The 26,187-nt window shown below is 46.4% G+C and overlaps 1 protein-coding gene across 16 annotated transcripts in view; it reads right to left on the reverse strand.

The window, feature by feature from the left end:
* Positions 1 to 26,187, reverse strand: part of LOC111077461 (hemicentin-1) — a 145,716-nt gene that overhangs the window by 115,323 nt on the left and 4,206 nt on the right. The gene's annotated exons all lie outside the window — the stretch shown is intronic.

Consider the following 26,187-nt stretch of genomic DNA (forward strand, 5'->3'; position numbering starts at 1 on the left):
TCCCGGCCAAAAGCCCAAACCAAAGGCACAATTTTCAACAACAATGTACTCTGGGAGCCAAAAATGCTTTAAAGGTCACATGGACACACACACACACACACACACACGCATACGTGTAAAGACATGTGCAAAATATACGGACAATGGAGAGAGAGTGGTGGGTGGGGGGTTTGGGGGCTGACACACCTCAAAGACATTGCTTAGCATGCTGGCTACGCATACTCGTACTTTCGCCAGGATGTGTCATCAGCATGTGCCTAAGTAGAGCAGAATTCGGCGATGGTGTGGGGTGGGGGAGGAGACGACGCAGAGTGTGTGGAACAGCTAAGGGGAGAGGGGAAAAGCAAACACCTTTAAAGCAAAAGTAAGGTAGCTGCAGGTTCTGTAGACTTTAAGAGAACTCAACATTTGCTTATGGGGAAAATGTATTTTCTGTTGCCAGAATCACCGGAATCATTGCTAATACCTTTCGTTGGTGTCATTCGGTTCGCAGGATGCCATTCCCGTTCTACAGCGAATGAACATCATTCGACAAATGATGCAGAAAGATGCCAAATGGCCATTTCATTTCACGCAGCAGCCATGCATGGGCCCTTGAGCCATGGTTCGCCGCACAGCAGCCGAAAAACTTCGCCTCACAATTGAATATTAATATCCCATAAACACCTCGCTAATAACCCACATAGGCCAAAGAAGCAAACGAACTATTCGCGCAGACACAGACACAGACAGATGACGAAACCCACAAATGGCTCGATTTAGCTCCCATGCTTTTTGCCACTGAATCTGCTGCAGCTCCCACATACATATACTCATAGTCAGCTGTATATACGAGCGCGAGTATATGGGAAACTGGAAAGTTGCTCTTCCGGCAAAACCGCTTAACCGAACACCTTGCCACCACACACACCCACACCCACACACACACTATCACCCCTTTTTCCGCTGAGAGCACACACACACACATCAACGCACTTCAATAAACATCAAATGCTGTGTAAATGTCACAAGCAATAAAAATCTTTGGGGTTTTAGGGAGCTGCCTGCCAACTTCTCTGATTCTCTCAGTCCTCTCATCCATTGAGAGTTCCATCAGCGGCAAACAGTTAACCAAGAGAGAGAGAGTGTACACACGGGAGCACACACACACACGCACAGTCTTACACTTCCTAGGGTGTCTCCCGGACACCCTACAACTGGCTGGCCCCGCCATTTGCAATTGTCGTAGTTCGCATCTAATTGCGAAAATTTTTGGAAAACTGTCAAATTTCCAGCAATTGCCAAACCACAGAATCCCTGGGCCTGTGTCTCTCCCTCTCTCTCTCTCTCTAAATTGTGGAGCTGTGGCCGCCCCCCATTTATATATGAGACCGTTAACTTTATTACGCGTGCGGTTTTTGCACGCAGCACACAGGACGCAGCACGTAAAACGGCGCGCAAGACTTTTACTTTTTTGGGTTCGCTTTCGCTCCTCAATTTTGGTTCCCCGTCTTTTACTGCTGTGTGCTAGCTTTTAATGGCTGCTGTTTTATAGTCACCCCACCCACTTGCCCATTTCCAAGTTCAATTTGTAAATGAAAATAGTTTTTGGGTTTGATTTATGTTGCCTACGTTTACGGCCACTCCATGTGTCGATACTTGAGGCAGCAGCAGAAGCAGCAGCAGAAGCAGCAGCAGCAGAAACCTTAAACCAAAGCTACTGAAAATTTAATACTTAATGTCTCGCCGTCGGTGGCGGCAAAAAAGAGTGACAGGGCGAGAGAGACAGAGAGAGAGAGACTGCAAAGGGATTTGCATCTGCCTAAGCCCCAGAGATGCCATCGGAATAAGGCAACTCTCTCCCAAGCTGCAAGCTGATACTGGAGGTGGTTGGAGGGGGGGGTGATGGTGATGCCACCACCAAGGAGGGAGACGCTTGGGTGCTTGCAGGAGCCCGGGGACAAGGATTGTGTCCTGGAACTTTGGTTGGCGGTACTGGCGCGTGTCGTGTTGTCCCAGCCAAAGCGGAAATGGCAGCCATTACGCAGCCGAGGACGAAACTTTGACATCCTCCTTGGCTTACATTTCATCAGCACTAATGATAAGAAAACAATTCAACAACAAGAAAAAGGACACTGCAGAAAGGGAGCAGGCGACAAAAAGTCAAATGCCAGGACAGCAACGCCAGCACCAGCAACAGCAACAGCCAAGGACACGTCTAGGAGTATGGCTCTGGCGCTGCTGCTGCTGCTGCTGCTGCTGCTAAGCGCGCATAAATATTGTAATAAGCATGAAAATTACAATTTTCAACTCGGGATGACAACGCCACTTGCCATTTTACCCCATTTGCCAACAGCCCAGCCCCCTCGCCCTCGTTGCCCCTCGCCAGCCCGTTTTCTCTGGCATTGCATTGAAGCATTTTGTAATTTACATTTAATTAGGGGATTTTGTGCAGCAGCAGACATCAGCAGAGAGCAGCAGAGCAACAGAGCAGCAGAGTGGTGGGTGCACGTGCACACTGCCAGTCAAGGCTCCAAGGATCTCCAGGTGTTGCCTTTCTGGCTTGTTTTGCCAAGTGTATTTGCATAGGGCGATGATGGCTTAAAGTCACTCAAAGGATTTGCCAAGCAGGCACCCGTGTTTGGGTACAAATAGATGAAGCAGCAGCAGCAGCAGGAGGAGGCCAGAAGCGAGGGCTAGCTTCTGTTTGTACCCCGCACACCGTTGCGTATGAGCAACATTTAATTAAGTGACTTGCACACTCTCCTCTCCGTTTCCTCTCTCTACTTCTCCTTCTCCGTCTTATTCCTTTTTTTCCTTTTTTCCTGTTCCTCCCGTTGCGTGTTTGACTAAGGCCAAAGAGCCTTACGGAGCACTGGATATATTCGCAGAAGGAAGAGGAAAATTCACTCTGCCGCCGCCTGGTTATGAGTGGAAACAGGAAATTAAGTTCTAAGCCGCTTGTCCTGGCCAGGGGTAGTAGTGGCAGACGGATGGATGGCAACGGGTTAGCCGACCTGAGGCCTGAGGTTGCATATGGGACATGCTGAAGGCATAATTGAAGGCATTTGGGTGAGGCTTAAGTGAATTTATTGTGGCAAATGGGATTACGAATGGGAAATAGGTAAAGTGAACCCTGGGGTTAGGTGACGACATGGGTGGACTCAATGGCGGCTCTGCGGGACTCTGGGGACACTTTTAACCAAGTTAAGGCCATAAATTATTTATCGATGGCGAGCACAAGACATGAAACAGTTAGGCGCTCCGATAGTTTACGTAAGTAAACGTGAGATTGTCCATGATTTAGGGCAACACATTCCAGACCCCCTCCCATTTCACTTTTTTTCTTACCCTTTACGCAAGCTTTTGTTGCGCCCGCGTTCCCCATCCTTCTGTTTGTCCATCTGAATGGCACTTGCCGAGGCTAAAACAATTGACCGCTAACCGTCCATCGTCCATCCAACAAAAGCACTGATATACCCCCAAAAGGCGCCGCCAGAAGAGAAGGTCATGGAGCTGTAAAAGAGTCCAGCCAGGCAGCCAGCACTCAACTTTTGCTCCTCCCCGGCACTTGACTACAATTGCGACTATTACACAAAGCGTAGCCGAGGAAAAACCTGGCGAAACTGTTTTTTGCATTCCTCAACGACCTTTTGGTCCATGCGAAGGAAGGCATGGCCATAAACGGTGCTGAAGGAGACGCGAAACACGTGCGGACGGCTGCTGCGAGTATCGACACCCGACCAGGGACCAGGGACCAGGGACCTGCGACCAGGATTGTGGCTGTGCTTCCTGCTCCTGGTGAAGTTTTTGAAGCACACTTTCAAATGCTGAAACTCAAACATAAACAGGAGCGAGCGTAAGATACCCAGCCAACAAGAAAATTGCGTTGAAAATTACATGGAAGTCGGAAAAAACGAACAAGTAAAAGAAAAAGAAATGAAAATGAAACGAAACGAAAAATCCGCAGAAAATGCCAACGCAGCAGAAAACAAAGAGCGGACAAAAGGGGCAGGCAGGCAGGCGGGAAGGCGGGAAAGCGGGAAGGCGGGCAGGCATTGAAAAGCAGCGTGAACATACATAACACTTGCTAACAAGAAGTGTTTGACGTTGACAGGCATACACACCCACACCCACACACACACACACCTACACCTAAAAACGCACACCCATACCCATACAATCAGGCACACACCCGAATACAGAGATACAAAAGATACACAATGGAGAGCGAGAGAGGCGAAAAAGCATTTGAGTGTTATTGGCAGATTTTTGGTTCGATTTCGATGCTTTTTGATGGAAACGAAACGGATGGGACTGCGAAAAAGGAGAAAAGTTGGCGCCTGTTCATGACAAGCGGAATGGGAAAACTTTCGACTACGAACTTGAACACTGAAAGAATGTGGAAATCTAATGGTTATGGGTACGACTAGGGGTATTGGTGGGGGTAGGGGTAGGGGCACGGGTAGGGGTATGGGGCATGGGGTTTTTCGGCAGGCAGCAACAATTGAGATTTGTGAAGTGATTTGGAACAGAGCGACCGACGGAGCGACCCGTTCATGATAAACCCTTCCAATTAGTTCGAAATAACTCGGTCCTTCCGCTTGATTAATTCAATTTATTTCAGTGGGATTTCCCCATTCACATTCCCATTCCCATTCCCATTCACTCCTCAACTCATCAGAGATACTCGAATAATTTCCTCTCAACCAGCCGCAGACCCTGATCCAGAAAGCTCTCTCTCATTTCAATTCGGACAATGCCTTCTATAAATCTGTGGAACATGTCCGAAAAGCGCCATCAGCAGGCGGCAGTCCCAAGAATGAAAAGAAATTAAATTCTTTGTCCATCTTGGCCACTTTTGCCCATCAAACATTTTCCCATTATCCATTCCCCATTCCTCATTCCCCTTTCCGCTTTGCGATTCTTTCGTTTTGTTCTGCTCTGTTCCGTTCTGCAAGTGTCGACGTTGTTCGTTGTCGTTGTCGTTGTTGCTTTCCTTCCCGGAAAATCACTCGAGGCAGAAAAACTTGTGTAAACAACGAACAATCATTTAGAAGCAATAACTGAAAAACCTTTATGGGTTTTGTCAGCTGCACAGTTGCCAAACTACGAGCACCACTTGACAGTCCCTCATCCCCTCCTCGTGGGGGCGGGAGGAGAGACTTGTGGGCTTGCAGCATTAAATATGTCTGTTAAGCTGATTAAAGGCCAAATTGGCAAGAGCCACGCCCCGAAAGCAAGCAGCTGCTAAGCCCAGACACGCGTGTGTGCCCACATAGAGAGACAGAGAGAGAGAGAGACCAGAGAAAGTTTTTTCGTGTACGCCCAATGATTGCTTCACTAGATCTGGGGAGGGGGGTAACTTGTAGTTGGAGCTTACCGTAGGGAAAATATCCTTCGATTTACTTCGATATATAGGAGGAGCCACTGGGAGTGGCATGGGTGTGGCAGTTGTAGGCGTCGCCAGTCAAATTTCGCATGTGCGCATCAAATTAGATATCATTCAGAGGCAATAAAAATAGAAGGCACTTTCCTTTCCTTCGTGCATCCAAAGCAGTGGATGGGTTCTGTTCCACTCATAGAATGGTTCCACACAAATCAAAGCTTCAATCTAAAAAATGCTGGCTCGGAATGGCAGTAGGGGTGGTTTTAAAAACTATCCAATGCCGGGGAAAACCTGAAACCTTTCTCAAGGACAAATATTATACGATTACTCGTAGTGTTGGCATTCAGCCCGGCCCCATCCAGCCAGGTTTCAAACTCCTGCCACATGCCACAAAAGTTATCTGAAAATCCTGTCTAACAAATCAAACCAAAAAAATAGCAAAAAAAAAAAGAGAGAGCTTGGAGTAAACCGCAGTTTTTTTTGTTGTTGCTGATGAATGTGAAAATTGTGCGCGCTTTTGTTATTTTCGACTGAGCGGAAGGCCAGGGAACCAAAGAGGAGCGCTCTGCCATGCACAGGATATGACTTGGAACCACTATCCGGGTGCCCCACACACACACACACACATATGTACTTATATCGCGGTTATATACCCGCACATATACGCACATAGCCTCCAGCCACGCCCCGCTCATGTGTGGCCACGAATTGAGTGCTGTGCTGGCCCCTTGCCCCTTGCCAGCACACGCTCCGCTTCTGCCACTCGCTCAGGGCTATTTACGCGCCAGTTAGACAAATTCAAATAAAGTAACAGCCAACAAAACACACACAGGTCTTGGCTTCACCCCCCTCCAACTGATACTCCTACGCAACGGGGGGGGGCAGGGAGGAGCAGGCGAAAAAAACGGGTCGGAAAAATCAACTACGATAGTTGTGCAACGAGGCAATAAAGTTTATTGGATTCGTTTTTGCTCTTATGCCTAGTGGGTTTTTCAGCTTTTCGGTTTTTTACATGCCAGTCGGCGGGGATGTAAAGGGCGTGGCAGGCAGGGTGTAGGCGCAGCTTTTCGTCTAACTAGTTGTTGGGGGGCGTAAGAGTTTTTTCTTGTCTAGGATTGGGAGGGGAAGCTGTGCCCTGGAGTGGTAGTGGGAAAAGCCGGGCTAATGGATTTTGATCAATCTACTGAGAGCGGCAGTTAAAAGTACTCGAATTTCAATAGCCAGAGTGCCTAGATACCCATACAGATCGATCATTTCTATGGCTAGTACTACAAAAGAAATGTCTGTTGAAAGATTCAACAAGATCTTATACAAATCATAGTGTCCCCACTTAAAAGGTATAACAATAATGTCTGAAAAAGGGACTACTACACCCAGACCCACACCCACATGGATGCCCACATAGAACTCAAGTCAAATGGTAACTGTGTGACTAGTCGTTGGAGTTTTTGGTTAAACTATTTTATTCCCCATGCAATTAGAGTGGCCAGCGCCAGCACTTTATGGCCTTAACAATAACCACAAAGCTCACCTTTTGCCAAATTCAATTTCAAACTGCGCCACGTGACACTCGAAGCTCTGAGATCCACAAGGAGCAGCAGCAGCTGCTTCCATATGCAGGACACACACACAGAGACACACCAGCGCAGGACACGTGTGTGTTCATTTTGGTAGCCGCACCCAAAGACAACGAGAGACAGAAAGAGAGAGAACAAACACTGCTCGAGAAAGAAACATAAAATGAAAAGACAACAAATTGACCTTGACAATATAATTGAGAGAGGAAAACAAAATAAAATTTACTTAACCACACAAAAGCAATGGAGAGCGGCGGGAAAGCAGCAGGAGGACACACACCAGGAGGAGCTTTTTTTTTTGGGACAGTCTTAGAAAAAGGAGATAAAAGGAAACAAAACAGAGACAAAACTTTTTAATTTTAACACATGGCAAAAGTTGGCGGTTGTTGTGGAGAGGAGTGGAGAGGAGAGGAGAGAGGCCACCACGCATGCACACCCACACGAACACACGCACACTCGTAAACGGAATAACTTATTTTCGTTGGGGAATTAAAGCAATTTGTAGCATACTTTTTGGGGGCGCCTGGCGACAACGCACAGGTGCTTTATGACCCGACCGACCGACCGGCTTCCACATCCTCTCCTCCGCCATCCCCTGTCCACACATGCCCACATCCTCCACATCCGCAGACCGTTGACCGTTGACCAAGAGCGGACATCACAAATTAATTTCACGCACATGCAGAGTTCTTCCCTCTCTCCCATGCAGGCTGAAAGTGTTGTGGGGAGCGGGTAGGAGACAGGACGGGACGCCATGTATGCATTGCACACTTTTAGGCAAGCTTCCATAACAGAGATGCCAAGTTCTTCCACACGGCAACTGGAAGGGGTAGCGCACGGGGACGGAGACGGGGACGGAGACGGGGACGAGTCTCCTGTTTTTAATGTATCTTTTTTCCGAATTCGAACCAAGACCAGGGGGAACATTTTAACGGGTCGTTTGGCTGGCCGTTTCGGCCGCAAACAATAGGACCAAAAAGACATACGCCCCCAAACCCACAAAGAGAGCGGGAGAGAGAGTGAGAAGTGTGTGGCCAGACTTGGTCATTTTAATTTGGTTCCCACACACACACACACACACACATATGTAGGTACATATACACCCACACTGAATTCTGACTGTGTCCTTCGTGTGGTGTGCGTGCGTTTGGCTCATTTTGAGCTCGTTTTAATTTAAAGCATACTTTCAGGCGCAGCGCCCATTCCTTTTGCCTTCCTTCCATTTGCCACGTTGCCTGCATTTTCAATTTGATTTTATAAATTGTTCCCACTCTCGGGCCAGTGCTTTCTCTGTGCACTCTGCTCTCTCTCTCTCTCTCTCCCCCGTTCATCACGGTCCTGCGTGTTCGCTGGCCATTTAAATTTAATAATTTTCTTGTGTAAAAATGATTTTAATTGGTGTTCAACACATTAAAAATTTTGTTTCGCAATGTTCTCTCTCTCTTCTCTCTCTGTGCTTTTTTTCTGTGCTGCAATGGTGCTGCACTTAGTTGCCAGATCTTGCCTCACAGATTGCAACAGAACGCGGAGGCATACTCATGTTTCATTTTAGCCTCTTTTTCTGATCGCAGATTAGCGATAAGCTACAAAAGTTTATGATTTATGTTAAAAGAAAGATTTATGAATGTTTTTGGCCCAAAGCCTCAAGTCTTCATCTCCTTCTGGGGATCTCGATGGTTAGATATGTATGGTGTGATGGGAGGCAGGAAGTGGGAAATGTGTTCATTAGGTGGCAAAGCTCTGGTCCAGGTCTGCTTTCTCTCTCGCTCTCTCTCTCTCTGGACTCGCATCAATCGCACTTGGAATGTGTGCACACACCTTAATCACATTTCGTGCTGCTGCGCTTCTCGTTGGATGAAAATTCCCATTACCGCTAAAGGTATGCAGCATAATTTTAAACCTCACGCCACGTTGTGCAACATAAATTTAACAGCTACCCAACACTGACTCAGCGCAGGAGGAGCCACGCGAAGATTAGGGCTGTGCGCGAGCATAAATAACAAGTGGGAGAAACTATTGAAGAGCAGCAAAAGAAGAGTGCAGCAGAGGGAGGGGCAATGCCGGTGTGAAGGCGGAACCGGGAAGAGCAGGCGAATAACAAAGCCAAGGCAGGACGAAGGATGAATCAAGTGCAAATTTATTTTTCATAAGTAAATCTCTTCGGCGGCAAAGCGAAACTTTTACATTACGTGCCAGGGGCAAGTGCGAGGGACACAGGACAGGGATACAGAGAGAAGGCAGGAGTCGCTTCTCCAAAAAAGTCAAAGTGACGGCTAAGTCAACACGAGAGGGAAATTGCAACCCTGCATTAGCCGAATGAAATGCCCGCGGAGGAGCATCGTGGGAACTGAACTCCCTCGTTCGCAGAGCAGAGATCTAATAAAAAAAAAACCTGAAGTACGTCTGTTTGGTAATCCCATTTTAATATTTATAGTAATAAACGCCTTTACGCATTCGCACCTTTGGGATGGGGCGGAAACAGAACAGAAACAGAACAGAAACAGAACAGAAACAACGGTGACCGTGGGGCCGAGCCGAGTCGAGCGTATTGCCAGCCGTTTCCGCAGGGCACAGTGTGCCCAGCAATCCGGCAATGCTATCGCGTCTTTTTATTAAACCACTCCTGGCTGCCATTTTATTTATTTATGTGTTCATCAAATCAAAAAAAAAAGCCAAAGAAACCAAAGAAACCAAACCAAAACGAACCGAGCCGAACCTAACGGAAAAGAAAAAGTCCTTTCCGGATGTTGGGGCGGAAATATTGGCTGAGAGGAAGCTCGCATGAAAATTAGATTTGCAGTACTTACATATTTGATTTTCCCTGATTGCACACAGGGCAGAGCGAGGCTGGCTGGAGCGTGGTGGGGCGGGGCAGGGCGGTGTGGAAAACAAAGGTTTAGTTTATTTTAAGAGAATTTTTACCAGCCACCAACCTCGTTCCTGTTTGTCCTGTCTAACGAAAGTTGTAAGAGCCGTCAGACGGACAGCTTAGTTTTTTTTTTTTTTGTTGGTAGCCCGAGCAATCCAATTGTCTGGTGTCGCTTTGATGCAGACTAATAAAAAGCGTATTTTAGGACATATGCTGAATTCATGTATTTCTAACAGTAAACTCCAGACGAAGGGCTCACTGATTAGAAATAAACAATAAGCCTGAAGGAAACCTGAACTAGCAGGTCAGCAAGCAGTTCGTTAACAAACCTGAAGGCTTTCCCTTGAAATTAAGTATCCTGCAAGCAGTTTCCACTGCTCCGGACAGACACATATTTATGTCTATGATATCAGCGCCCTTTAAATCTCTTCTATTTCCCTTTGAAAAGACTTAAAGACTCCTCTCATAGAGCTCGTGTATCCTTTGCCTACTATCATTTTTAATTCCATTTTCATTTCCCCCTATTGCATTTTCTTTTCGAGAAAACTTTTTCCACTCCATGTGAATCGCCACGGCACCATGCCCGCCGTTCCACGTCCTCCGGTACCCCGGTCCACCCGGCCCACCAGGCCAAAGTAAACACAAACGAGACAAAAGTTTAATTTTCGTGGTTACTTTGGCTCTTGTTTCTGGTTCTGTTTTAGTTTCTGTCCCGAAAACTTGCGGCGTATTTCATTTTGTAAATAGCGCAAAATGGCAACAGGATATTGATGCAGCTCCTGGGCGGCCTTCTCGGACAGCAGCTGGATTCTATTGTCCTCCACTACCATGTGAAGGCAGATGCCGCCTCGAATGCTAGGAGTAGCCAGGGGTAGCCAGGGGCAGCCCCTCCATGACCAACTTTTCATTAAACTCACCTTAAGGCGACGCAAATGGAGCAAACTTTTCCTCCTCGCACACACACACACACACACACATGGCTGCGAGTGTATCTCTTGGCTCTCCTTTGGCCTGGCAGTGGCTGGCCTCAACCCAAAGTAAGCTCAAACGAAATTCTCTTCCTTTACTGTCTATAAGGTATTCGGCCATCATTCCCTACACCGACACCCGACAACCGACATCGACTGCTACTGCTACTGCTAGTGCTAGTGCGACTCCGTCATCAGGTTCGCCGTGCAAATAAAAAGCGGAAATGAAAATTGTGTGCCTGCAAGGGGACGCAGACAAGGAAAGAGTTTCCCCATCAGCTGAATAGGTTAAAGGCAGCTACTGCTGGTGGCTGGTGGCTGGTGGCTCGTGCCTCGTGGCTCTCGTGGTGCTGGAGAAGCACTTCCTTGACTCAGTGTGTCGCCTTTTGTTGCTGTTACATTTCATTTCATTCCGTGTGTCACGTCTCCCTACTCCTTTGACAATTCCCTTCAGAGGAAGCTTCAAGTTGAAGCGTGCAAAAAATTGCTCTAAATAGCTGCGAATGTTATTACATCCCTTCTGTTTCCAGCCGGAGGGGAGCGGCACAGAGCAGAGTCTTTTCACCAGTCTTTTCACTCCAACTTGCACTTTTCCTGCTGGGCTTCTTTTCACTTTGCCTGCCAATTCAATTGCCATGTGAATTGTGTGAGTTTTAGCCAACAGATACAGAGAGACAGAGGCATGAAGAGTGAGTGTTGGCCAAAGGGATGGATCTCCTCTTTAATATCTGTTTCAATCAGGCAGTGCATTCAACGTGTATTTTTATGAGTGTGTGAATATGCATCAAAGGCAAGGCACAAAGGGAGTGGGAATTGAATGCCAAATGGAATTACACATACGAAAAGAGTGTTAACAAAGCGAATCAGGGCCAGGCTAAAAGGGTCCTCCATTGCTGGATAGGTATAATCTATAAATCAATTGAGCAGCCATAATGATCTGCTTCACGTTGCACAAATCCCTTTTTGGGTTGCATTGATAAGCAAATGGCTGGCATTAACTTCCGCTACCAAAACACAAGCAAACAAAATCCCCACAATCCAATCCCTATGCTCTCTCTCTCTCTATGAGAGAATTCACGCCATTTGTAATCAATGTAGAAATAATATGGCAGTTTCGTTTACGTAGCTTCACACTGCCTCTGCCACTGCCACTGCCACTGCCGCTGCCGCTGCTACTGCCTGCCTCTCCATCACTACCGAGTATTTTCCCCACTTGAAGATAGTTCTTCCAACCGCAGAGATGAACGCATTTTGAAATTCAATGCGCATTGCAAGTTTGTCCCCCAATGCCAGGGGATTTGCTCTGGCTATAGCTGGGGCAAAAAAAACTTGGTCCTCAGGTTCTTAACACCATCTTCCGTCTACCCAACATTATCTTTTTTGGCAATGCCAAACACTTCCGCCAACGACAACGACAACGGCAGCGGCAACAAAAACGATAAATTGTTGCGGCAAAGTGTTAAGCGGGAAAGCGAAGAAAAGTTCAGGCCCAGGCCAAAGTTTCTGCGAGCGCACTTTTATTTAGGGTTCATTATGCTCTGCCCCCTTCCTTCCCGTACATCCTCAGGTCTCCTTTCTCTTTCTCCTCTTCCTTTTACCACTCTGCAACTTTGTCTTTTTCCTTTGTTTGGCCAGTGAAAATAATGATTACATGCTTACGCTTTGCTTTCTCTTCTGATGCTTCTGCTGCTGCTGCTGCTTCTGCGGCGCGTGTATGCGGAAAATTATTGAAAGGGAGCCGTGGAAAAACTAGGGGGGCATGGGGGAAGTAGACTTTGAGAAATTGGCTGGCCAAAAACTATAAGCCGATTATCAGCAGATTTTTTGTTCTCCGAATGGCCAATGAGGCGTATTGTGTGAGATGAATTGCTCTTTGAATAGTTCCGGATGCGGATGTGGCTGGCAGATAAGTGGGGAGGCAGTGGCAGAGGCAGGGCTCTGCTCCTCCTCGGGCATTGCATGTCATCGAGGTTATTAGCGGGTTTTTCCCATTAATAGAACATTCTAAGATGCTGGGGCAGAGCAGCCCACAGCAGAGCACAAGGTGAAACATCCTGCATGTCCTGGGGCCATGGAGATTGTGGAACATGTAGAAAGCCGCCTCGCTATTTGTCTTTAATAAGCAGCCAAATATGTAGATGCAACCACTGAATTGAAGGTTAAGCTTCCGCCAGACCATGAACTAATTATGGCTAAAAACCTTAAGCACTGGGGACAAGCGTAAAAATTAATTGGTTTTCGTAAGCTACAAAATTCTACAAACTTAATCTCTCGCACACATAAAATGTTGGTCTGCGAGAACGTTTTACAAGCTTGCAATTAATGCATCTGCCATCGCGTTGTCTGAATGCCCTTCCACTGCCCTCTGATGATCGTCGTCGGGGCACATAAAATTTTGCAGCGCATACGTGACAATAATTACGAAAAAAGAAGAGGCGAAGGGAAAAACGAACGATGAAACCGGTCATAAAACAGAGACACAAAGTCGTAAAGAACATGGAGACAACGATGAGCAGGGTGTAGATGGAAAATGGACATCAGGAAACAACCGCAAAGCCGTAACGGAGGCCAGGCCGAAGGCGATGGTGGGATGCTGGCGACATAAACTTGAAAAGCTGCAGGGCTCCAGATGCTGGGAGGAATGGCAATGGCAATGGCACTGGCACTGGCACTGGCGATGGGAACAGCAGTGGGAACGGGAACAAAGATGGGATCGGCGGTGGGACAAATGCAGTAGTGGCAGCATAAAATGAAGGATAACAAGGATTTACATTAAGCGAGGAGAGCTGCTGGCTGGCTGCTCGTCGTAAATGTCGTGGCATTCCGCTGGAGTCTACAAAGTAGTTGTCGTCTTTTAGGCGCTGCTGCCACTGCTACTGCCACTGCTGCAACTGCTGCTACTGCGGTTAGCCAAGCGGAAAATTCATCAAGTCAAAGTGAAAAGTGCAAATTGAAAAGTTTCCCATTTTAATTGAAAACTACTTTCGCTGGCAGCTGTCATCACTCATTGGGCGCTGGCTGAGGGGGTGTAGGAGTAGGTGTGTCTCGAACGACAGAGCGGCCCATTAATCAAATGTGGCCATGATAAACTTGATAGGAAAACCTTCCGGAAACACACGCATTTTCCATATACTCATACCACCCCCATCCACACCCCCCTCCCACCGTTTTGCGGCTTTTCTTTTCGGGGTAGCAAGCAATAAAAGCCACATTCATTTATTAAATTTTTTGTTACCCCACCCAACTGTGGGATAGCAGCAATAGACAGCTATCAATCAAAAGGGAGTCCTTTTTGGGGCGTCCTGCTCTGAGCCTTAAAGCAGGCGGCAACCACACAATATTTTCAATTTAATAAGTGCCGGCCGCTTGACGCTCCGCTCAAGCATATGATGTCGCATTGAATCGATTTTGAGCCCAGGCTCCCACGCCAGAACAGAACAGAACAGAAGAGCACAGAGAGACATGCCCATGCCCATGCCCCCCCACCACCCTACCAAAACGTAACCCCAGTTGGCAGTTGCGAGTCCGAGGGAGGCCCCACTACGACCACTTCAAGTGTCACTTGGCATTCAAAGCTTTGCTTTGGGCACGTCCATTGACTTTTTCTCACTGTGCGTAGAAATCTGCATTTTCCTTCGCCTCAGTCCGGGCTCGGGAGTACGTAGAACACAGGGACGGCACGCAACGACGGTGGGGGGGCACACTTTAAAGACTGGGTCTGGGACTGGGACTGAGACTGGGTGGAACTTGACTTAGCATGCTTTTAGGCGCAAATGCCAAGAAAATTGTTGACATTTTCTCCTCTTTTCACACTCCTCTGCCCCCTGTGTGCTACTCCTCTGTAGGTCCCCAAGTGTGACGTGAAGGATGGGGCCAAAGGACTTGACAAAATGGATGTTACAGTATTTTTGTTTACTTGTTTCTTCGTCTGACGGATTTTCCCTTTTCCAATGACCCTCTGCTGCTGTCCCCCTCCCCACCCAAGGGTCATTCGTTCTCTCCCTAATGCCATTGTAAAGTTTGACAGTTTGTTTAGATCTTATAGAGGATTGGGACAGCGTGGGGAATGGGGAATGGGGAATGATGGGGGCTGATGTTATTTTGTATGATATTTGCATTTTACGAGCATGTGACTAATGAAAAAAATGATGCTGATTATAGTGCCAAAAATCTAGGCTTAAATTATATAATATTTAAATGCCTTTTTTTTGGGGGGGAACTTGAAGCTATTTTCCACAGTCTCCAGTGAGCACCTAATGCATAGTTTTAGCAGCCTTGCTGATAATTTCATTTGAAGCGAACCGCTCAAGTTTTTAAATTATTTTCATTCACACTTTCCGGACGGACTCAGACACGGAGCGCCAGACGCAGCTGCATTTGGCAACAAAGAAAACAATGAAAGAAAGCCGAAGAAAATTGAGAGAAACCACTGCAATGCAAATGATTGGAGAGAACAAAAAATATAATAAAAAAGAACTGAAAATATATATATATATGTATGTATATCCAAGACCAAGACAATTCCTTTTATGGTTTTATATTGATTGAATTTTGCCACCTGAGAAAGCTTTTGTGTTGGGCAAACAAAAGAGATTCAAATTGAATTTGAGATTGCTTTTGAATGCTGTTGGGCCGGTCGGTGTGAACGTGAACTTTGACCTGCCCAGCAGTTAATTGAAATGCCAGACGTCACCTAATTTCAATGTGATTAATTTTTCTAGTGTGGCGACACCAGGCTGCTGCTGCTGTTGCTGCTGCTGCTGCACTAACTGACTAATCGATCAATCAATCAATCAGTCAATCAGGCCATCAAGTGCAAACAACAAATGCGGAAACGTGAGTGGGAATGGGAAGTGGGGAAGGGGGGGGAATGCGGAAGGCCAAGTCATTCAATCTGTATGCAATTTTGACCGCAAACATTTGTTAATTGACCCCAGACACAAGGGCCAATGGCGGCGTGTGGAAGTGACTCTCTGACACATGCTATATATGTACGTACTACCAAGGACACGCACACACACACACACACACACATATATATACAAATAATTAATTATGTACGCTCAGTTGCATTTGGAAGCTGCTGCAGGAAGCGAAACTTCGCTCCGGTGGCTGCACCGGCAGCTAAATTATGCCAACTAGTAGCTCCGAGTAGCTGCTGGCATCCATCCTTCCATCCATCCGTCCATCCATCCTTCTATGCTCTCCAGGAGCCAGTACCCGCCTACCCGCCTGGCACTTCCGGTCCGTTGGACACCGCCACGCTTAAGTGCCGATAATTGCTCACCTTTGGTTAGCCAGCAAACTGGCTGGCAAGCTGATAGCAGACAGCGGGCAGCAGGGAAGTGGCAACTCCTGCTGGGATGTGGAGATGCAGATGTGTGGCAGCGGGCATGGGCATCGGCATCTGCCTCAATCTCCCAAGTCATCTCCAAACATCAACGTGTAATCAAATGACATTCGAGTGACATTTAGAGCTTAATCGCTTAGCGTTTTGTGGGCGTCTGCGGCAGACTGCGGCGGGTAAGGGTTGACAGTCGTTGTCCAATCTGTGCAGGTGTTGTCTGTCAGCCAACCCCCCTCTCCCCCCAGCAGCAGGACACTGCAAATGCAGTCAAGTGTTTGATGTGCCAACCCCTACCGTAGTTCTAATCAAGTTTGTGGCTAAACATTATGCTCAGGCCATTCCTCATTTCCGTAACGCAGAAGAATGGACATCTTTAAGCACAGTCAGACGGAGGCCATTGAATTATCTTGTGTACTACATTCCCAATGCTATGGCCAGACACCTCTTGACTTTTCGGCACCCATCAAACTACTTTGGACTGTTGTTTATGGCGTCCAGCCAGACAAATTTCGCCCCACCCCGCCAGACGAACGAAGGGAATTCCGCAAAGGTTTTTCGGGCAAAACATGTGCATAAATTTTACAAGCTTAGTTGGACGGGAACGGGAATGGGGATGGAGACGTACACACACATAAAACCAGCCAGTCAGCCAGCCAGCCAGCTACTTATGCCGGAAAAACGCCTCAACAAAGCCACACAGCCACACGACGGGTAAAAGGCAAACGAACGGACAAAAGTAGCTGCCGACAGGGCCGCTGCCGCTAACGAAATTGATTTTCAGGCAATTTGTTCGTTTATGGATTGATGCCCCCGCAGACAGGCTAACCGGCCACTCCCCTGGTCCCCTGGACCGATCTCTCACCTCCTCTTTAGAATGGGGAGGAAAAACAACGATAAAGGACAGCTGCTTCAGATGCTATCGTCGTTATCGTCCTCATTGGGCAGCCAAAAGCCCAAAGCCCAAAAGAAAAAAAACAAAAAAAAAAACAAACTAAACGTGAGCTGGCAACTGACAAGAAGAGGACTCCACCGAAGTGTAGGAGGAGCAGCGATGTAGACATGTATAAGAAAAGCTCATTGACTGCAACACTTTGACACCTGACAGCTGCACACAAAAGCGTGCGACGTATTACGGGGCCGTAGACGGTAGACTCCACTCGAGAAATGCCGCAGGAAATTGGAGCTGAGACCAAAAACTTGGCCCTGCTACTCCTAGCTTGGGGCTTAGGGTGATATGCGGTCGGAGCAAAAGTTCAACTCGAGATTTATTTGTGTTATGGCCACAGAGTTCACAGTTCCTTCTACGATTCTTCGCTTCCATTAAAGGCATCCCCAAAAATATTCTACACACATATGTATATGATGGGTATATAAATTACTCAGTTATGTTAATGAGATTTAAAGGTGGCTTAAATATTGGTGGCCATCGGGCTGCTCATTTATTTTGACTCCGATTTCCTGGCATTAAAATTTAGAGTCTAAATTCATTTAATATGTGCATATGAATATCTATGTCAGCCGCGTAACATTTTCCATATATTTTTGTGTATATTTTTGTGTATATTATGTGTATATTTTTGTGTATATTTTTGCGTGTGCCTCTGTTTAAACAAACAAAAGCGAATATTAAATGCAAAATATGGATTGTTATGCCAGATAACAATTTGAGCAAACAAGCAGGGGGAAAATATTTTGGAATTAGGCGGAAAAGAGTAGCCAAGTGTCGGAGCACCACATACATAATTCAACGATTTAATTCAGACATTGATTTCATTCCGGGCTTGTGGCACACAAAAAGGAACGCTCTCCTCTCTCGATCGGGGCGGCCCGTCCATAAATCAAGCCACGGACAAATAGGCGGACAGAGTGAGTGAGAGAGAGAGAGAGCGACTCCGAAAAAACTGCAGAAAAATTGTAAGCCAAAAAGCCAAATTGACTGAGTGATTGCCGGCTATTTGACAGCAGCATCAGCGTCAGCATCTGAGCCTGATGTTGATGTTAATGCCAGTGTCGAGGCAGATGTGGATGCGGCTGTAGGAGATGTGGCATGTAGCCGCAGTCTGACTTGGTCCAGCCGCTGGCTAATGGGCCAGGCACGGTCACGCGGCGTTTAATGCCATGGCGACAGTTGCCCTAATGGAAACCAATGCCCCCCAAATCACACAAAAAATAGATAGGAGAGTCCTCCTATCGAAATGCAGGTACTGTCAATCTTTTAGCAGAAAAATGTCAGAAAATAAAGGAATATTTCGTAGTTGAAACTTTGGCTCAGGAATGACCCTTATCCCTTTTTAGCTGATTGTGGAACGATTAAATATTATTAGCGTCATTAAAAATATAGTTTACACACTTTCTGTATGCTCTGAATTTATCTTTGAATAATAATATTTGATTGCCGTCAAATGGCATTTTAAATACGGTTTTGATCGTAAGGAAAAATTAGTTATGTTCCATATTTATGAGCCAGCAATGTGTCTTGGAATATGGACATATTTAAGGATAAATCCGCGCTTTTAATGCCCCCTCACCAACGAGAATCTTAACCAGCTTTTGTTCATGTCTCTGCCCTCCCCCTTCGCTGCTATCATTAATATTTATTTATGCACCCAATCACCCATCACCCAAACAGCCCCCTTTCCCACTCTCTAATAAAGTGCATAAATTTAAATTATGCAAAAACCACAAGAAGCCTCCAAGGACAGAGAATCAAGCGAGTTTCGAGGCTACAAATTGCGGTAGAACAAAAGTTGTAACAAATTACCAAAACATAAATCAACAAATAACCAAATAAATGACACAAATATTATTTTTATGCTCTCTCTGCAGAGTGGAAGGGAGAGTGGGTGGGGGGGCAGGGCAGACAGCCAGACGACGAAGGCGTGGACAAGAAGGAAGTAGAGGAGGAATAGGGATGGATAAAAACCCATTAGATTTTCTAATAAATAGCGGCATTAACTAAACATAATGAGCACTTAAGCGCGCACTTCCGCTGTCTCCCACCGAACTCTTATCCCCTCGAAGCAAACCGCACGGACAGCACCAGCAGCAGCAGCAGCAGAGAATCTGTCCTGTCCCCGGCCCTCTGCCTCTGTCTGTCCCTGGCTCTGGACTCGACATTAAATTCAAACTTCCTGTGTGGGCGTAAACTTCTATCTGTTTCTGTTTGCCTCTCTGTGGCCAGGACTCTCTCTCGGTGGCCCCCACAACTGCTTTAAGTGTCGCCTAATTTACTACTACGACAAAGGGAAAGCCGACGAAGAATGACACTAAGAAAATACACACTGAGCGAAATTTGTGGCAAAAGGAAATACTAATTTCACAGCTGAAGTGCGTGCAAATTATAGCGTTGCCTACATTCTCTCTGATTTGCATGCCCCAACTAAGAGGGGATTGTAGAATTGTAGTGTACACAATTCAGAAATGCAGAACAATGGTTGGGCTGTTGTTTTTAATACCCAAACTCTTTTGGGTTTTCTTAGCAAACAAAAGGAAGTACGAACATATATTCGATAGGTGGCAGGGAATTTCACAACAAACTTTTGGCCAGATTTATACAATGCAATACAATACAAAATTATGGTTGGTGTGCCCGTTGGTTGGTCTGCCTCGCACATTAAGCACATTAAATCCGCATTATTCATTTTCATTTCGTACCCTGCCGCAAGACAATGACAATCGGCGTCGGCGTCGGCGTTGGGGCCTCTTTTTTCTCTACTTATTATTAAAGCTGTTTCGGAGGAGGACTCACGTGACGCGGCGGGCTTTGTCGTTGCTGTCGGAGGCGTAGCTCATACGCCCCGTTGACCATTTGTGCGATCATCGTAAAATGAGTAATTGCCGAGCATGTTTCAACGCATTTATCGCTTCCTTCTGGCCAGTCGTTCCTTCGCTTCGCCCCACATTAATGAGCTTTGTGTGTGTGTGTGTGTGTTTTTTTGTTTGTGCGAGCTTTCATTTTGATATGTGCAGCATTTTTATGTTTAATCATTTTTCGGCGCCTGCCTTAGGTTTTTTATTACCTTTCACATCTTCCTTTGCTCATTTTCCCTCATTTTCGGGTAGGCGGGAGAAAGAGAGAGAGAGATAGAGATAGAGAGAGAGAAAACACTCGCCAATAGCCACAGCAAACAGTCGCAAATTACAAAATCGTGACTAGCGTAAATTTGGCCGTTTTGTGGCCCATAAATTTTTGGCATTTGTTGAGAGTTCTCTTCTGTTCTGTTCTGTTCAGTTCAGTTTGGTTTGGTTTCTTTTCATTGGCGTGCTCTTCCTTCATTTTTGGCCACCATTCAACGAAGGAAAAGCGCTCCGTTCCGTGGTCAAGTAGTCGGTAATTTTTGAGCGGTTATTAGTTTAAATAGCCATGGAGAATGTTTAGTTTCCCTTTATTGTTAGCTCAAATCTCTGCAAATTTGTTGTAAACGGTTTCTTGATGGGTCATTTGAGGCTTGTTGTGGATTTAATCGGTCTTTAGTCGCCCTGAGGGAGCGAATGGAATGGCTCCCACTGCTGTGCGGGCTTAATCGAAACGGGCGGATAGCTCATCCAATGGGTTTACTAATAGTTTATGGAAACTATAGAGGGAGATAAGACCCAGTGCCTGTAATTTCTTTATACCCAACTAATTTCAGGAGTTCTTTTCTCTTTTCTCATCCCTTTTTCCGCCATCAATCGACAGAAAGCTCTTTATATTAGCAAGCAAACATGGCACGTATATTTAAAATTAGGAAACAAAGAGACGGCTACAGTAAAGAGCAAAGAAAAGAAAAGCCATGGCTCCAACTGCACAAAAAGGAACCATTTGCTTTGCTAAGCAAACAATACGAATAAATAAATACACATATACTCGTATGAGGGAAGAAAGGAATATGCATGCTAGTCGAAGGGAAATTCAGCAAACAGAATACGAAAAATAGAAACAAAGTTTTCCAGACAATATTTGGCTGAACAGCCCGACTGAAAGCAGCTACAACAAATGAAATCGAAACCGGAAATCGACAGACAGCAACAGGACAGGACAGGTCCCAACCGTTGCTTGCCACCTTCTCCCGATATTACTCTGTCTGTGTGTGTGTGTGTGTGTTTGTGTGTGTGTTTGTGTGTGTGTTTGTGTGTGTGTTTGTGTTTTCCCCACTTGAATTGCTGCTCATTCAACATTCATCCACATGACTACGGGACGAGTGAAATGTAGGAGACACGAGGCACGGTGCACGGTGCACGGGGCCCCCGACAGAGTCACGTCATCGTCTGCGGCGAAAGGCAAACATCCTGCCTGGCATGGCATTGGCATCTTCAGCCAGCAGCAGGAAGGCAGGCAGCCAGCTTTGTCCTCGTCGATATTCAAATATTTTCCGTTGACAGATTTCACAATTTTCCACTTTCATACCTTTTTGGCTCTTGGCCATGGCCAAAGACACAAGAATCTCCTTTTACTTATTGTTCATTCATTGTGTCGCAGCTCCCTTCCTGCTCCCTGCTGCCTGCTCCCTGCTTCCTGACTCCCCTCTGTTACATTTCGTTTCGCTGGAGCTGCCACATTTGGTGGCCGAAATTGGAAAACTCATTGGGAACTGAGGCGGCATCAATCCTGGCATCTATGCGGAGCATAGCTCTGGTAGCTGGAACTTGGCATAGAACAATTGATGTGTAAAACTTTGATTAGATTTGTTAAGTGCGGCCAAAAATAGGCAATGAATTTGTTTCGTGTCGCCTTGAACTTTTTGTTCCCTTCTTTTGTTTGCCTGCTTTAAGAATTTCGATTCAAGTGGCTACACGGCTGACTGCAGGCTAAATCGAACTCGGGTCTTGGGTCTTCGGTCTTGGCCATAAAACACGCACCAACGCCTTCCCTCCATCATTCATTTTCCATTCATGTTCTCTTTAATTTGCTGCAATTCCCACTCTTACCTCTTCCGAAGTTGAGCGAGCAGAGCATGCCACAAATTGGCTCAAACCCATTGCCAAAAGCAGTAACGAGTCCACAGTCCGCCTCTGCTCCTGCTTCTGCTCCTGCTTCTGCTCCTGCTCTGCCCCTGCCTCTGCTGCCTCTGCTGCTGCTGCTGCTGTAGTCGTAGTAGTTGTAAATGCTTTGTGCACCCGAACGTACATACTCTTATGTGTGCTGTGCTGCCTGCTCCCATAATTTCCGTTTTGATTAATGAATGTTGAAATGTCGAAAATTGTTTGTTGACGGGCGATGGCGCTGGCGCTAGGCGCTGGGCGCACATTGAAGAGACTTTCACATGAGTGGCAATGGTGGCAAGGTGGCACGGTGGCACGGCCACTGCCGAGTGTGGGGCAGATACATAGGTTGTGTTGTTGGCCAAATACTCGGATACTCGGGTAGTCGGGTAGAGCATAAATGTCAAATATCAATCAAAATCGCACATTAGCAAACAAGGGATCAACATGGGACACGCCTCTAAGCACACGTCCTGAGTCAGGTTAATTGATTGCTGGACTCGGGCTGAGGTTGACTAGGGGTCAGGGATCAGGGATCAGCAGTCAGCAGTCAACACTTGAGCCCACAGTCAGTCAGTCCTTTTCCCTGCGGCCTTATCTGAGTGGAAAATTACAATTTAAGAAAGTTCTCTGCTGTACAGTGTACAACCCTCCCCCCCGATTGCATTAACCTGCAATTTGTTTAAGCGCACATTTTATCAGTGTACTGAGTACCCTTGTCTGGCACAGTCGGCGCAATAAGTATATGTCTAAAAGCGCATTTTCCCCACACAAATTACAGTGCATGAATGGGGCCAGTAGGAGGGGAGGCCGACGGGCAGGCCCGCATCGCATGTCAATGAGGAATACGCTCCCGCTCCCACTCCCGGTCCCCCCTGCCACTTACCAAAAGCGTTTGGTTGTCTGCTGGCAGTTGCCAAAAAGTTTAAACTGTTTTTACCAAGTTTTTGCCCGGGTTTTGTTTCGTTGTTGCATGTTGTTGTTTTTGTGGCTCTTGTTTTCTGGCTTTTTGGCCAGAAGTTAATTGAACTGCAAACGCCCACGATATTTATATGGCTCGCAGGGGGATTTGGCGACCACGACAGTTTTGGAGCTGCCTCCAGATTGGATTTCAATATGTTGAGAGCCCCAAAATCGATGGAATCTAAGCACAAGAAGTGTCCCAGTTAAAGCCAGATGAAATAATCCAAGGAAAAGCCACAGCAAAAACTGCCACAGAAGTTGCAAGTGTGAAAGAATAGCAAAGGCCGAAAGAGTTGAAGGCCAAGACCGCACTCAAAACTGGCCACGCCCAGCACCAAAAAAAAAAAGGCTCTTCTACTTCCTGCCTAACTGAAAACTTGAAAAATAAAAGGCGGAAAGATAGGAAAATTCATTTAAATGAAGAGTGGGAGAGAGGGGAGAAAGGGAAATGGGCAGCAGGCTCATGAATAAAAGAAAACACGCCTCGGGGGAGTGAGTTGGAGGACAGAGAGGACAGTGAGGGATACGTAGTCCCAGAGGATGTTCGTTCGACGATGGCCATTGCCGTTTAAATGTTCATCAAAAAGCCTTAAGAAATGTTTTTATTTTCCTTGACAGCCATAGCCATAGCCACAGACACAGGCACAGCCACAGACAGAGACAGAGACACACAGATACAGACAGCGACACAGATGCATGCACCACCGACATGTGCATATTTAAGTGCAGTTGCATTTTCCTAACGGTTTGTCTCGCTAGAACTTCTCTTCGCAGAGAACAAAGTCCGAGAAAAACTAGTAGGGAAACTTTATCTGTGGCTTGCATTGTATGCATATTGTTGGCATTGTCGCCCTGCTACGACCCCCCTCTATTTGGGACTCCGCCCGTATGTGCCCTGTACATGTGCACGCCACACGAGTAAGTGTGTGTGTTTGTCTCGTTCTTGTGTGCTTAGTCATTGTCTTTTGCGTACAACTTCCGTCTGCCATCCCATCGCGCATTGACGTCGCCTTCGCCCGCTCGCCCACTTCCGTATGGCAAACCTAGAACTTCCCTCGTCCCACCAGACGGCTAAGCAAATGTCTAGTCGAAACAAGAAGGAACACTGCCCGTATACCCGACGAGTTTACGACTAGGGGATACCCGCTAGTCGGGGAAATATATCTAGGAAATTATCCAGCAGAGAGATCCACTGATTCTAGGGACTACCACGAATACAACATACCCCTTTGTGTGTTGTGCGACGACTGCTGGGTGCACAAATTTCCATTGCATTCTTTTGCGTGGAATTTCAAACATTTTTCTTGTAGCTGTGTGTTTGAGGGAAAAACAAAAATATTTTCGCTATTTGCGGTTTGTGTGTGTGTGTGTGTGTGTGTGTGTGTGGGGAGTAGAGGCACGAAAAGCAGCTGCAGGGGCTAAATGTGAAATGGTAAATTAGAAAATGCTATTCGTTTGGACATGCAGGCAGGGTATGTGTGTAATGTGCCCGAAGGTGACTAAGCAGGTGGGTAATGCAAATACGCTGTTTATGCGGCTGCAATAGAAAGTTTTCACTTATATTTGCAATAGAGGGGTAGGAATTAATAAATATTAAAGCTATGATAGTGCACAGACAGACGGGCGGGCAGAGATCATTGCTGAAAAGTGCTGACAACACCCCAGTGATGGCGAAAACAATTAAGCTGTCCATCATTTGGTTTCGAATTTGTGTTGGACTTATTTCGATGAATGAATGAGTGAATGAATGCCTTGCCTATAAATTAATAATTGTCAATTGTGTTGCCACGACATGTCGTCGGTTGACAGAAGGAGTATACAGACAATATATTATTAATATTAATACGCATCGTATTAACGGGTCTGCATAATAAATTAATTATGTGAGTCCGCTTTCAGAGGACGATCCTTTGATGGCTTCCCCACACACTCTGGCTCTGGCAAATGCACTTCCGTCAAGTAATTAAAAATCGTTGCTCGAACATTGAATGCTCGCAATGAGAATTTACTGCTCGTATATAGAAGCATCGATCGGATGGATGGACATGTAAATCATTTGAAATATATGATTTTTCAGCATTTACTGGCACAATTATTGCTGTTGATTCTGTTGCTGTCATTGGCACTTAATGAAGAATAACGGTGACAGGCCCAACAGGCCCAACAGGCCCAACGGGACATAATTATGGATGCCAGGATGTGTGTAATTTTTTTCGTTAAATGTTCTCGTTTTATTATCTCATTTTACGCCAGCGTAACGTAGCTTCGAAAATTAATTAATGGCACACTTTCCATTGTACAAGGTGCTCTGTACTAAATTTATTTATCAAAACTGATTCACCGAAAGTTTTATATTTATGCGATTGTCCAGAGAAACCCTCCTCTATACGGTGGGGTACCGTTTGCTGCGCTGCAGGGGCTGTTCCCCCTAACTTCTGGCCAATATTAATTTTTATTGCATTTTCGGGAAAACAATTTAAAATATTTCGCAACGAGTCAAAAGTGAAAAACGAGCGCCGGGCAGAAGGCGGAGCAGGCGGACCACCGCACACTGGACGAATGGACGAATGGACGAATGGACTCTGGAACAGGGCTAAAATTTCATTTTCCAGCCTGAAAGTATACAGCACACAAAGTGGTAAGAGGGTGCTGGTGCTGTTGTTGCTGTTGGGCAAGCGGCGGTAACAATGGTTTTTCCTTTCATTTTTGTTTGTTGCCTTCCATTTTATTAAAAACTACAAAAAACCAAGCCAAGGCATGGCATGGCAGCAAAGACTGATAGATGAATGCAGAACTGGGCTCGAGAGCATCGCAAACCATCCCATCCCATCCCAAGCCATTCCCAAAACTGGCCATAATGCTGGCCAAAATCGGGACAAGCAGTAAATATGAACTGGCCTGTCTGTGTGCGTGCGTGCGTGTGTGTGCGGTGTAGTGTAGTGGGGGAAACGGATAGTGGCACACAATTGGAACCATCCGCACGCCCCAATCCAGCACCCCATATCCCGTCCGCCCGTCCGCCCTCTATGCAGGCCATTAATAATACGCTTACGCGCTTTTGTGTGTCCCATGCTGCCCGTTGGCTGTGCGGCTCACTGAAAAGAGGCGGGGGACACAGCACCACCAAAACTGAG

The sequence above is a fragment of the Drosophila obscura genome, unplaced genomic scaffold (assembly GCF_018151105.1).
Source record: "Drosophila obscura isolate BZ-5 IFL unplaced genomic scaffold, ASM1815110v1 contig_170, whole genome shotgun sequence".
Lineage (NCBI taxonomy): Eukaryota > Metazoa > Arthropoda > Insecta > Diptera > Drosophilidae > Drosophila > Drosophila obscura.